This window comes from Mesocricetus auratus, unplaced genomic scaffold (genome assembly GCF_017639785.1).
Source record: "Mesocricetus auratus isolate SY011 unplaced genomic scaffold, BCM_Maur_2.0 Super-Scaffold_100018, whole genome shotgun sequence".
Lineage (NCBI taxonomy): Eukaryota > Metazoa > Chordata > Mammalia > Rodentia > Cricetidae > Mesocricetus > Mesocricetus auratus.
Genome location: NW_024429199.1, coordinates 42718288 through 42732161, shown reverse-complemented (window position 1 = coordinate 42732161; position 13874 = coordinate 42718288). Strand labels below are relative to the sequence as shown.

The window sequence follows — 13874 nt, the reverse complement described above, 5'->3', positions numbered from 1 at the left end:
GCCCTGGACAACGGCTTTCCTGACAGAACTTCCTGGGCAGGCCAGCACTTCCTTTCCCTGACACTGTTGCTCCTGCTGGAAATGCTCTCACCTCCTGAAGTAGTTTCCTGGAAGTTGTAACTGGAGAGCAGTTGGGCAGTAGGGGATGCTTCCTGTTAGATATGGCGGAGGGATGGGGGGGGGGTTGTTGGGAGCTTGGTTGGGATGTTGTCAGGGGTCACCTTAGCCACGTCTCTGCCCTTTCTGTTCCAAGTGTGTCTCCAGCAATATGTCAGTCTGCTTGCATGGCCACCCACCCTCTTTCTCCTCCTACTCACGTTCCGACTCCAGCATTTGATGCCTTGACGTGGAAGCGTCAGGAGAGTCATGGGGGCCAGCCCTTACTTAGGAACTCTGCTTCCGAGCTCATAGGCACAAGGCTGAGCTGGGGTGTGGCAGCACCCTCTGCTCACTGTGGATGTGTGCTCATTTCGTATTGTATGGCAGAGCCTCAGTGTCAAGAAAGCGCTTCGCCGTCTCAAAACAAGGGGTGTCAAACAAACACAGACCTGTTGGTGGGGTTCCTAATGGCCACCCTGACTTCCTCACTGTTGCCCAGCCTCTGTCTTTGCTGAGATTCCCATGCTTTCCCTCCACACAGAGTGTTAATGACCAAGCAAGGAAAGTAGGGTCACGGTGTATGTAGGCATAAGAACAGGGCTCGTCTCGGGCCACAGAGGCATTGGAGGGACTTTAGTGGCTGCTGAGAAGGTATCTACACTGGTCATCAACAGAAATTCAAGCTGACTAACCTGGGCTCATGGGGGCTCACAGACCCTGAACCAACCAGGGAGCCCACAGGGCACTGATATAGGCCCTCTGTATATATATTATTATGTAGCATGGTCTTCTTGTGGGACTCTTAACAGTGGGAGCAGGGGCTGATACCTTTGCGTGCTTTTGGGACCCTTTTCCGCATATTGAGTTGCCTCATCTCGAAGGGAGGTGCCTAGTCTTACTGCATATTCATATGCCATGCTTGGTTGATGTCCATGGGAGACCCGCCCTTTTCTGAATGGAAATGGAGAAGGAGTGGATGGGGGTGGTAAAAGGGAAATGGGGGGACTGACAGGAGAGAGGGGTAGTGGTCAGGATGTGTGGTAATTTGAATGTAATCAGACCCCATAGTCTCATAGGGAGTGGCACTATTGAAGATGTGGGTTTGTCAGAGTGGATGTGGTCTTGTTGGAGGAAGTGTGCCGCTGTAGGGGCAGGCTTTGAGGTCTCTGTTGCTCAAGCTTCCCTCAGTGTGGCAGTCAGTCAGCTTCCTGGAATCCACAAGCTAAGATGTAGCAGCACTCTCAGCTCCAGCACTGTGTCTGCCTGCCCTGTTGATGATGGGCGGAGCCTCTGAAACTCTAAGCTGCCACCCAGTTAAATGTGTTCTTTATAGGAGTTGCTGTGGTCATGGTATCTCTTCACAGCAGTAGAAAACCCTAACTAAGACAGGACATTAAAAAAAAAAAACAAGAAAGGATGTAAAAAATGATTAAAAAAGAAAGAAAAACTCAAGTTGGCACAACTGCCAATATCATATCTTGCTTAATTACCAGCATCTTCATGGTGTAGGTGTGTCTCATTTAACATATGAGGAAACCAAGGCCCACAAAGCTTAAATACGTTTCTCTAGATCTTAAAGTTCGTGTATCAAAAGGTCAACCAGATTCTAGTCATATGCCACTGCTAGCACCCTAAATTCTCTTCCTCCCTGGTGAAAGGAACCAGACATATATGACGTGGAGATGTCTTCCTCTGATTGTGTCACAGGATCAGTAGTTGAGTTCCCTAAGGAGAGGTGAGGTTTGATCTCCTAACCAGAGGTAATTGATTATATAAACATCCTCAGGTGTGAGCCTTTGCCTCCTGGGCTGTAGATCCTCTCTGGAGCTATGATGGAGAGACCTTCCCCTCCAGCACCTGGTTAAAGTGTGGCATGGTGGCACGTATCTATCACCCAAGCACTCTGGGACAGGTAGAGACAGAAGGATCCCAAGGTCTCAGGGCCTGGCTCACTTAATTAAACTGGCAAGCTCAGGTTCAGTGAGAGACTCTGTCTCAAGCAATAGCGTGGGGAGTTACTAACATCGGCTTCTGGCTTCCACATGCTCAGATGGCTGAGATACCTGAACACACACACCCAAAACACACACACACACACACCCAAAACACACACACACACACACACACACACACACACACACACACACACACACACCCAACACACATAATTTAAAAAGCAGCCTGTAGGGTGGGGCGGGGGTGGGGGGATGGGAGAGGGAGCTGGGATTGGCAGGTGAAACAAGCTTGTTGCTAATTTAAATTTTAAAAAATGAAAAGAAAAAAAAAGCAGCCTGTAATCTGAAGACCAGTTGAAAGTCTGAGGCAGTGTCACAATATATGTCAATGTATGGTTAATACTATTACTGCTGGAACTAATAAAACAATAAATATTCTTGGGATAGCAGGATAGTCCAGTGCATAAGGGTGCTTGCCGCCATGCTTAATGACCTGAGCCTCCTCTCTTGAGTCCAAACTGTGGAAGAAAAGGGTTAACTCAAGTGACCTCTGACCTTTGCATGCATGTGCCCCCACACACATATTCTCTCTCTCTCTCTCTCTCTCTCTCTTTCCCCACCCCTCAACCGCTACACACCAAACACATACACTAAAGAACTATTTACAGTTGATGGTTTCTAGGGGAGGGAGAGTCAGTTTTCTTTAGGGGGTGGCCTCTGGTGGGTCGCCCACACACTAGTGTACAGCAAATGAGAAAAGAAAAAAAGTCATCAACAAGCCGGGCGTTGGTGGCGCACGCCTTTAATCCCAGCACTTGGGAGGCAGAGGCAGAAGGATCTCTGTGAGTTCGAGGCCAGCCTGGTCTACAGGAGATAGTGCCACAGAGAAACCCTGTCATGAAAACAAAAACAAAACAACAAAAAAAGTAATCAATAATAGAAAAGAGCATGAGGTTGGTAGGGAGGGGTGTGTGTGTGTGTGTGTGTGTGTGTGTGTGTGTGTGTGTGTGTTTGGCAGGGGGCGTTCCACAGAGGAGGAAGGTGCTGTCAGAGCAGAGTCAACAATGGAGTCCTGTGAGGGAAGTTCTGAGGGCTGTGCCTCCATGGCCTCCCGGGTGCAGCTGACAGGAGTGAGTTCATGCTAGGTTTCTCATTACAGCTGGTTATTGTTACTTGTCTATAGGCCGCTATGGAAAAACATGTTTTTTTTGTTTTGTTTTGTTTTGTTTTTGCCACGTGCAGCCTGTCCTTGTGATTGGCACTTTACTCTTCTTAAGCCTCACAGCTGTCTGATGCTCTGGATAAACTGGCTACTGCGTGAGACTTCAGTTTGCCTCATTCGTCCGCTCCCCTCCCCTCTCCCAGGTCATACAGCCTCTAGAGTGTGGGTGTGGGAGGGGAATCTGATTAAAATACATTATACACAAGTATGAGATTCTCAAACAATAAAAAACCAGTATTACACTAAAGACAGGAACAGTTTCTATAAGGCGTGGTTGGGGGAGGAAGAGACAGTCCAATGAAAATGCGTGTTGAGCCCACATGTTTTGTCCAGTTTCTTCGGGTTTCATTGGCTCGGTGTCAACCATTACTTTTTCTAGAACACACTTGCTCGTACCTCAAGCTTCAGACATGTTTTTATTTACTCAATAGTTAGAATTGGCTGCTTCTAAAAAGCTGTAGAAGTGTCTGCCACTCACCCTGTGCCATCAGGGTAACCCCTCCTCTTTCAGGGGAGGTGCCCCCAACCCCCCCACCCCTACTCCCGCCCCTGAGTCTCTCCCTGGGCTAACGCTGGGAGGATATCTGTTGCTCTTCACTGACAGGAAGGATAATTTCCTGACAACAGATGGTTCTACTGGGCAGACACATGGCCCCTTGACACCTAATATTTAAAGAGATGACATCTACGTCCCGGAAACAGAAATTCAGGACCATTACTTGTTAACTACTTTGTGCCCAGCACCCTCTACTAGAAACAGAGTCCTGTTGGGCCTGGTGCAGACATAATTAGGGCCACACAGGAGGTTGAGGCAGAAGGAAGGGTTTATCTTGGCTTACAGTTTGAGGGGACACATGAAGGCAGGGAGGGCATGGCGGCAGAAGCTTGAGGGACTGGTTCCATTGTATCTGCAGCCAGTAACAGAAAGCAGGTGGGATAGAGAACTCTCAAGACCACTCCCCAGTGACCCACTGGGAACTAAGAGTTCACACACACGGGCTGAGGGACATTACACGTTCAAGACACAGTGCTTCTCCCCTTTAAAGTGAGTCTTTTTTAGTATCGCCTTTAACTTCACGAAAGAAGAAAAATACATAAACTCCTAATGGCTTGCTCTTTCCTGGCCCAGGAAAGTGAAGCTTAAGACCCAAGTCACCCCAGACAGAGTGCGAACGCTAGACATTTCAAGCCAACTTTTCCTGGGTCAAAATCAAGCAGGGCTGCGAAGGCTCGAGTCATCTCTTCTTGGCTCAGCAAATCCTAGCGGGAGCAAGAGTATCATTTACTACCAGGGAAAGGAGTATGCACCTGTGAAGAAGATCATTAAGTTTAGGCAGGAGAGAAGAAAATGCAGGACAGTGCAGACCTCTGACGTAGCCAGACTGCAGCGTTGACTGATTCCTGAATGCCGTGACTCGTGGGGCACCCGCTGTACGCCGGCCGGGCTCTCGACACACGTGATTTCCATTCTGCTCATCTTAGTCTCGCTTAGCATTTCTCCCTCAAACACCAGGTCCTGGGCAGAAGGGTCACTTGCCTTCTGATTTGAAGGTGATGAGAGCAGGGCACAGAGTGGCTCGTAGCTTGTCCAAATGACATAGCTGGTGCAGGAGTGAAACCAGGCAATGAGTATTGTTCTGCTCGACACTAAAACTTGTTCCCTTTGGGGGCTGCCCCTGTCATTTGGCTTATTGCCAAGCTCATTACTCTCCTTGAGGTCAGAAAGGCTAAGTGTGAGCCAGGAAATGCCACTACCACTCTTATTGGTAACCTAATCAGGACCAAAGGGAATGAGGCGCTTGTGTGGGCAGCTCTGGGCCTTCCTGTGTTTTCAGTGGCATGGGCACATCTCAGTGACAGACAGAGCAAGGAGTCAGGGTGTCAGGAGGAAGGGCTCTGTGGGGAGTCAGCTACCTTTGGTACCTGCTGGAAAAGGTCACTTGGTCAGGCTTTCTGTTGAGTCTTGCCTGTTCTTACCTAACTGGAGAATTCTCAACCAACTGAAAAAATTCTTATGTATTCTATTACACATCCTATGAGCTGAGTCTTAAAATTATATTGGTGATCGCACCTGGAAATTGCATGGATATATTTAAGGAGTGACACGAACCACCAGAATCATGTTGAGTTCATGGAAACAGGGTGCCATAGGGCACTGGCTTGAAGTCAGAAGGTGGGTGGTCTGTCCCTTGCTCAGCCGCTCAACTCATACTCAGGGCCTCCAGGAGCAATCAGGGTCATGTGAGAACCAGCCGCTGTCATTGAAATTAATCACTCACCATGTTTCAGGCCTTGTATTAGTGGTTTTATATTTAACACATAACTTAGTTCTCCTGACCATTTTTTCAGGTCAGTCTTTAAAAGATTTAGTTATAAATTTAATCTTGTTAAATTTTAAATGTAAATCTTTAAATGTATAATTAAAACAGATAATTTTGAGGAGCACTTGGGAACGCCAGGAAAAATCTCCATAAAATCAGTCTCCATAGAACCAATAATAGGACTGTAAAAGCTGTTAAAATTGACTTTGGGGGGTGCTAGGGAGAAGGCTCAGTCAGTAAAGTCTTCTCTGCATAAGCACGACCATCTGAGCTTAGGTCTGAGACCTCAGGAAAAGCTGGGACAGCCTCTACCTGTAATCACAGCACCGGGGAGGCAGACACAGGTGGGTCCCCACTGTGTTTTCTAGCCAGGCATTCCAGCTAAATTGCAGAGCCCAGGTTCAATGAGAGACCCAGTTTCAAAAATGGAGTAACTGAGGGAGGTCTCAGTGCTGACCTCAGACCTCCACAGGAGCATGTGCGTGCACACACACACACACACACACACACACACACACACACACACACACGTGTGTGAACACAAACGCAGGCATGTGCACACATGTGCACACACATGCACACGCACACACATACATATACATGCACCCCTGTACATGCACACTGATTGGAACACACATGCATGTGCTCATGAGTGATGGGGAAGTCCTGTGTATATGTCAATAAAGCACTGTTGACCAATAGGGAAGCAAGATAGGTGGGACTAGGAGTTGAGGAGGATTCTGGGAAAGAGAGACACAGGCAGACACAACGTAGGCCGCCAGAGGAGTAAGAGGTCCGGACCATTTCTCCAGTAAGAGAAATACTTAGATTAACAATTATGGGTTAAATACTTAGGTCAGAGCTAGCCAGCAAGAAACAAGCAAACGGCCAACAGCTTCATAATTAATATAGCGTCCTGTGTGTTATTTGGGGACTGCAACTGTGGCAGGGCCCAGGCGGTAGGGGGTGGAAACTACACTTTACACACGAGTGTGGGCACCCACGCCGATCTCAGACTCTGGAAAGTCACCTTGCAGATTCACACAGCAGCTAAGAGTGTAAAGTTGAATAACTATGTAGCACTTTGTTTTTTCTACACCGGGTCATCATTGTCTCCCATCTGAGGCCCAGCTTTTGCATAGACTTTGGAAAGCAACTTCAGTCTGGTCACCTCTGAAACCATCTCACCCCAACAGTGTCTGAACGGGCAGGGCTGTTGCTGTGCCGTGTGCCCCCAAATGATAGAGGCCAGAAGCAGTTAATTAAACTCAAAATATACTAATAAAACCTCAGTCAACACAAACAATAGTAGAACATTTCAGGTTTGCTCCCTCCATTGTTAAATTTAATGTTTACAAAACTCCAGATAATGGTGAATTACCTGTGAATTACATTTTTTCACCCCACCCCCTCTCACCCCCTCTCACCCTGCCTCACCCACCCCTCCCACCCCATCTCATCTCATTTTGCTTTGGCCTTGGTTTGCTCTTTTGGAAAAGAACAGCTAATCGTCTCATCTGACCACACTTGTGCATGAACTTGACTGAGGTGGAATCTGTCTCAGGCAGGCAGGACGAGCCTGGTGCTGGCCATAAGCAGCTGGCCACAGACAGCTTTGTCTCCTGAGCCTACTTCTCACGCACCCTCAAGTGGCAGTGGCTTTGCTCCCAGTGAACCCTACCCCATATTTCATGCCAGGTGTCTTCCCCAAGGCCCTTCTCAGCTCCCACACACTGTCCTTGCTGCCCCTTCTCTTCCGGGCTCCTCCAATCCAAGCCATAGCTTCTGCAACGCGGTTTCTGCTCTAGCTTTGCAATAACAGACAGCAGCAGATATCTCAGCGTTATTACTCCTGGAGACCGAGATAAGAAACAAATAGTGTTCTAGAGACCATCATCCGAGCCCCATTTGCAGGGTACGTGTAGGAAGAGGGGAAGACAGAGGCCCACCACTGCTCTTCTGGAAAACCCACCTTGCCTTGGACGTGAAGTCACTTGGAAGGACAGAATGTTGAAGCCAGGTGGGCCGACTCTTTAATAATCCGGGCCACAAGTTGGAAAGAGGTTCTCTGCCTTAAATGTGAAGCTTTGGCTACTGTAGTAGCCTTATTTCAGCTGTAAAGTCTGAGGCAGATGCCTTTCATCTTTGGGGCAGGCCTTGCCTGTTCTTGCCTTGTGCCTGGTTGGTGTATTTAGGGAGAAGAAACTGAAACTTGGTGTTCCCAACAGCACTTGGGATACCTTAGACTGCAATCGTAAGTATTTTTTAATGGAATACAGATAATTGTAGATAAAAAACAAAGATGAATTGTCTCATTGTATGAGATACGCATTATGTTTCCCCAGTAGTATCACAGTGACAACGGTGACAGCAGTAGGTGATACTTGACCCCACTGTTCATGCTTTATGTGTGGGATATCTACATCAGGAACTACTTGCTGATGGCTAGTGACAAAGACTCTTTGCACTCAGGTCTGGGCCACCCAATGATGGGTTTGAGGACCAGGACTCTGCTGATTTGGCTATTCACAGGTGATTCCTAAGAATACCCAAGATTACGAGTCACTAAGAGTCCTTTGCGCTATGAGTCTGATTAAGGAAAAACAAATCAAGTATGAATAGAGAGTGGTACCCCAACTTTTAAGCCAAAGTGCAGAGAAGCTGAGTATTATTTGCAAGGCCACACAGCTGCCAGAGGAGCCAGGACCTCTGGCCCAGCTCCTTTAAAGGCCCATGCCCACTTCCAAATTGCCCCCACATCCTCTTGGAGGACCCTGAGTGCCAGGCCATTCGAGTGTGCTGAGTCAGCATCCCATGGATGTGGCAGAGATTCTGTAGAGAACCAGTGACAGAAATCAAGGGAGAAGGTGCTCTCTGGACTTGCGAAGTAAGGCGTGCATGGTGGGGACATTTGACCTCCACCCACTGGAATGTGAATTTCCAGTCTTATGCTTTTATGCTGACACCAGCTGAATGGAGGGTGTAAGGGTAGGCACGGTATGCCTTCTGGTTAAACATCACCGTTTCCTAGGTAACGAAGCCTAGCTCTGCTCCCCTACTTGTGTGGTATAGGTGCATGTCACATGAGTGTGAGCATGTGTGTAAGCTTGTGTATGGTATAGGTCCATGCTCATGTGTGTGTGTGTACATGTATTTGCAGACACATGTGTGGGGGCATGTATGTGGAGGACAGAGACTGACGTCTGTGTCTTCCTCAATTGCTTTCCTTCTTCTCTCAAAGAGAGAAACCTTCTTGGTTTTCTTCTCTCAAACAGGGTCTTTCACTGAGCTTGGAGCCCATTGCTTCACTAGGCTGGCTGGTTTCACGTGACTCTGATCCACGTGACTGTCCCCTGGCTACAGGGCCAGTGTCACAGTTTTTAATTTGGATACTCGGGATCCAAATGGGGCCCTCATGCTTGTGAGGCAGGCTATCGCCCCAGCCTTCAGCATAGCCATTATAACACAGAGTCTGGAGTCAGGTTGCTTGGGTTCAGTCCTGTCTCCTTCAGCTTATGTGATCTTGGGGAAGTCAACCTACCTGCCACCCAGTTTCCTTGTATTTAAAATGAGGAGATGCAGTGTGGGTTACAAATGCTTCTCATCCCTGCATCTATGTCCTGGGCAGGACCCTCCCACACTGACTCTGATCTTAACCATATATGCTTTATTGGAGCAATATGAAGGATATGAAGGAAACAGAGACCTTGCAAATCCAGAAGAGGATGTCGAGCCTCCTGGAGATAGAGGACAGGTGGCTGTGAGCCACCTGAAGTGGGTACTGGGAACCTAAGTCTGGTCCTCTGCAAGAGTAATACATACTATTAACCACTGAGTCTTCTGTCCAACCTAGCAAGCCTTCTATTCAGCGAAAGGCGAGCAACTATGTGGGGAGAAGCCCCTGTTACCCAGACACCCCACTGAGGCCAGCATAAACGAGCCACACACCCCCACTGACCTGGTCACCACCGTAGCTAAGGTCAGTCAACCCCAGCTCACTTCAGTGTTTTTCAAGGAGCCTCCATATTGTTCCTCATGACTGTACTAATTTAAACCCTACCACCGGTGTTCAGGGGGTTCTGTTTACCCCTGAGTTAATTTTTGCCTTTTCAATACTGGCTGTCCTGACAGGTATAAGGTGGCACTGATGGCCATTGTCTGTCTTCTCTGGAGAAACATCCGTGAAGCGCCTCCTCCTTGAGGGTGGGACACTTAGGGGGAAATCAGAGTTCTAGCTCCAAAAGAGGTGCAGTTCTTTTATTAACCAGGAAAACAAGATAGAAAAGGGGAAGGAACCACACACACATACACACACACACACACACACACACACACACACACACACACACACACACACACACAGAGACAGAGACAGAGACAGAGAGACAGAGACAGAGAGAATTCAAGTCAAGTATCATGATTCACAGATCTATAGCAGGAGGGCTGAGGCAGAAGGATTACTATAAGTGTCAATCAAACTTGAATTACTTGGTGAGTTCCAGGCCAACCTGAGTTACACTGTGAGACTTCATCTTTAAAAATGAATGAATAAATACATAATAAATAATTAACAATAAGCAATTAAGGAAGGGAAGAAAGTAAAGTATATGTGAATCCTGGGGGAAGGCGACGCTCATGCTTTGCTGAGTGAGCACTGACGACTGTGAGCCGTGGAGATTACTTTTCTAGCAAATAAATATTACCCCTGCACTGTTTATAAGATGCCTTGCGTATGATGGGTGACAGAGTGATGACGCTTGTCCCCATGGAGCTGTCCACCCCCCGCACGGGGTCAGTTCAGAGATTTGCAACAGCAAGTTCTGATTAACTATGCCCCAGCTTTTGCTCCTGTGGTATGACAGTCCATGGCTGTGTAATTTTAAAAGATGTAAAAGAAAGATGCCACATGACGGCGTTCAAGCAGAGGGTTTAAATTGGGGAAAGGGATCATGAAAAGGGGAAAGGGAAGTGGGGGACTGCCCTCCAGAGACAGGAGCAGTAGGAGAGAGGAAAGAGGGGGAGAGAGAGGGAAGGGGAGGGGGGAGGGGGAACAGACAGAGAGAGGGGGAGAGAAAGAGAGGAGGATGGGAGATGGGCAGGGCCCTTTTAAAAAGGAACACAGTGAGAGTTCACAGGTGGTGCCCTTAGTGGCTGCAGCTGAGGACGTGTCGTGTCAGGACCCCAAGGACGGGCCAGTACAGACGCCTGAGTACTAACAATTGCCACTCTAGGACAGAGGCAACATGCTGACCGTGATGGGATGGAATGAGGCCAGCATGAGGAAAGGCTGTGCCCACCGAGCCGTGATGAGCAGGGGGAGGTCTGCACTTGGCCCCAAGTGTGATAATGAAATACACATTTGTGTCTTTGTCTCAGGCTCCAGACATAGAGCTTCTAAAAACTTGATATTGTCTGATGGGTAGGAGTACTTTGGGTATGCTAAGGCATGATTCATGGCTGTAGGTCCCCCTGGACAGCTTCAGGACAGGGCTGATCCCCAGAGAGACCACTTGACAAGAGACTGCACTTTCAACTCATCTCCAGACCTTTGGGAAGGGGAGAGGGATTGGGTGTTGAGTTCATCACCAATGGCCATGACTCAATTAGCCATGCCTACATGGAGACTCCATAGAAACTCCTAGAAGACAGGGCCGGGGAGCTGTTGTGTAGGTTAATGCACAGAGGCATACTCAGACGTGTACAGAAGGTTTGTCTCCTCCCCCATAGCTTTCCCTCTGCATCTCATTCACGTAGAGGCTCCTGCTGCTTTATCCTACACAGGCACTCATCAGAGGAGCACTTCCCCGAATTCTGTAATTTGGTCTGGCAAAGCCCTGAACACAGGTCAATGGAATCTTTTTCTTTTTCCCGAGACAGGGTTTCTCTGTGGCTTTGGAGCCTGTCCTGGAACTAACTCTTGTAGACCTGGCTGGTCTCAAACTCACAGAGATCCACCTGCCTCTGCCTCCCGAGTGCTGGGATTAAAGGCGTGTGCCACCACTGCCCAGCGAGGTCAATGGAATCTTGAGTTCATAGCTAGTTCAGAAGTACAGGTGGCCTGGACTAGAGTCAGAAGTGAGGGTGGTCCTTCAGCCTTCCCAGATCTATGCTAACTCCAGACAGTTACTATTTTAGTTTACTTGAATCAAGCAGAGTGAGGAGTTAGGAATGGGTTGGCGGGAGGCAAAAGCCCATGCATTTGTTGTCAGAAGTGTGACTGAAACCATTTCTGGTGGAGGGGGATGTCCACTTGAGCACTTGTCCTGGGGGATGCGAAGCTTCCTAAGGCTGAGGTGTCCTTGCTCTCTTCCTCAATGGTGGTCAGAAGCTTCACATAGAATATTCACTCAAAGGCAAATTAAAAAACCTGCTAGGTATCTGTCTCAGTGAGGCTGGCTTTCTTGGTCATGGGGGAAAAGCTCCCGGGGCTGATCCTGACTGACAGATTTAATGCAGGAAGGAAGAATCGAGAACTGGGAGAAGCTAAATGAGGAGAAATTGAATTTGCCACAGCACTGATCTCAGCAGACCAGCTCACAGCCTGGGTCCTCTGTCAGCCTCTGGGATTACAGTGAAGTTTTAAAATGTGGATTTTGAAGTACTCTCCTAAGGGAAAGTGGTTTCATAAGATTAAGGAAGCTTTGAATATCAGAAAATTTTTTTTATCATCTGTGCCCCAACAAAGAGTTTTGAAGTAGCTAAAAATATCAAAATCCATGTAAAGTAGGACAGTGAAAAACAGGAAAGAGGGAGCCCAGAAGTCAGGGCCCAGGATGAGCCGCAGGAATTCAGCAGTCTTCCCGAAGCGAGTTACTAACAGGGAGCATGAATGGGCTAACAGATCCTGTACCTCATGTTGTCTGACTGAAAAAGACCCGCTACAAGCGAACGTTTCTCAAGCACCGAATGTTATGGGAATGGTGTGGGTGTGACTTCTCACCCAAGGGACCCTTTGTATCACCCTGTCACATGTCAAAACTCCAGACCCACTGCGAACAGGTGAGCAGCCATCGCTTGCAGTACTCCCCGAGCTTTATTTCTCCTCTCGGGTTTTAGCTCTTTATTCTCTCAGCCTCACAGGGTGACTAAAGGCAAAGAGAGCCTGGGCTGAGTTGTTACCTAATGGGGCAAAACAGCCGGGAACTGACAGGAATCAGCCCCCCATCCCCCCTCCCAGTTAAGTGAACTTGGAACAAAGAGCGAATCTGCAAGCAAAAATAATTGCAGGCTTGGCATTGTTGGTGACCACAGACACGGGCGAGCTAGAGCAAGGGTTTGTGTTCAGCTTTTGTCTGGAGCACTTATGAGGACAGGGATTGTGGGTAGGAAGCTGGTTAGCAGGCCAAACTAACAAAAGAAGCGATTTTCACCTCGGTGGATGCCAGCCAGAAGAGGAAAAGGTAACTACTGGAGAAGCAGAGCTGACCTTTGGATAGCACATAGAAGAAATTACCCCTGTTGGCTTAGGGTTTAAGATGAAAAATAACGTCAGAACTCCTTTCCTCTTGAGGCGAGAGAGGTCACATCACATCAGAGATGATGCTCAAAGGGACCCGGGCAAGACCCTCTCCCCTGACTCGTTGTCTCTGACACTGCACGTCCTTCAGAAAACACTGTTGTCGTGTGGTAAAGGAGGGAAAACTGATGTGTCCTGGACACTGGAAAGGCTCTACCTACCAGAGCAGGGCGTGCTGTCGCCTGGAGGATAGGTGTTTGGGGATTTCTATCGCAGCCCTATTTTATAACTTTTTAAAAAAAATATAAATAACAGTTTCAAGTAGTCAAAGGTGGATTTGAACTCACTATGTAGTAGAGAAGGACCTTGAATTTCTTTCTCTCTTTCTCCTTCCTTCCTTCCTTCCTTCCTTCCTTCCTTCCTTCCTTCCTTCCTTCCTTCCTTCCTTCCTTCCTTCCTTCCTTCCTTCCTCCAAGATAGGGTTTCTCTGTGTAGCCCTGGCTCTTCTGGAACTCACTCCATAGACCAGATTGGACTTGAATTCAGAGATCCACCTGCCTCTACCTCCTGAGTGCTGCGATCAAAGGTGTTTGCCTCCATGCCTGGCTAGGACCTTGAATTTCTGATCTTCCTGCTTCTCAAGAGCTGGGGTTCCAGGCATGCACCACCACACCTGGTTTATGAAATCCTGGTGATCGAAGGTGGGACTTCCGTGCATTTTTTGGCAACCAACTGAGCTCTAGAACTTTAAAAATGCAAATTCTGCAGTATTCTTGTAAGAAAATGTGTGCCGACTCTTGCTCAAATTGCCTAGGTGCTGT

At 48.1% G+C, this 13874-nt stretch overlaps 1 long non-coding RNA gene across 1 annotated transcript; it reads right to left on the bottom strand.

Annotated features, from left to right (window-relative positions):
• Positions 1-3828: 3828 nt before the first annotated feature.
• On the bottom strand, positions 3829-5331 carry LOC121132913. The gene is made up of 3 exons (XR_005869619.1): positions 5191-5331; positions 4643-4877; positions 3829-4536 (listed from the first exon to the last, which is right to left on the bottom strand). It is a non-coding gene; the product is annotated as an uncharacterized LOC121132913 (long non-coding RNA).
• Positions 5332-13874: the final 8543 nt, after the last annotated feature.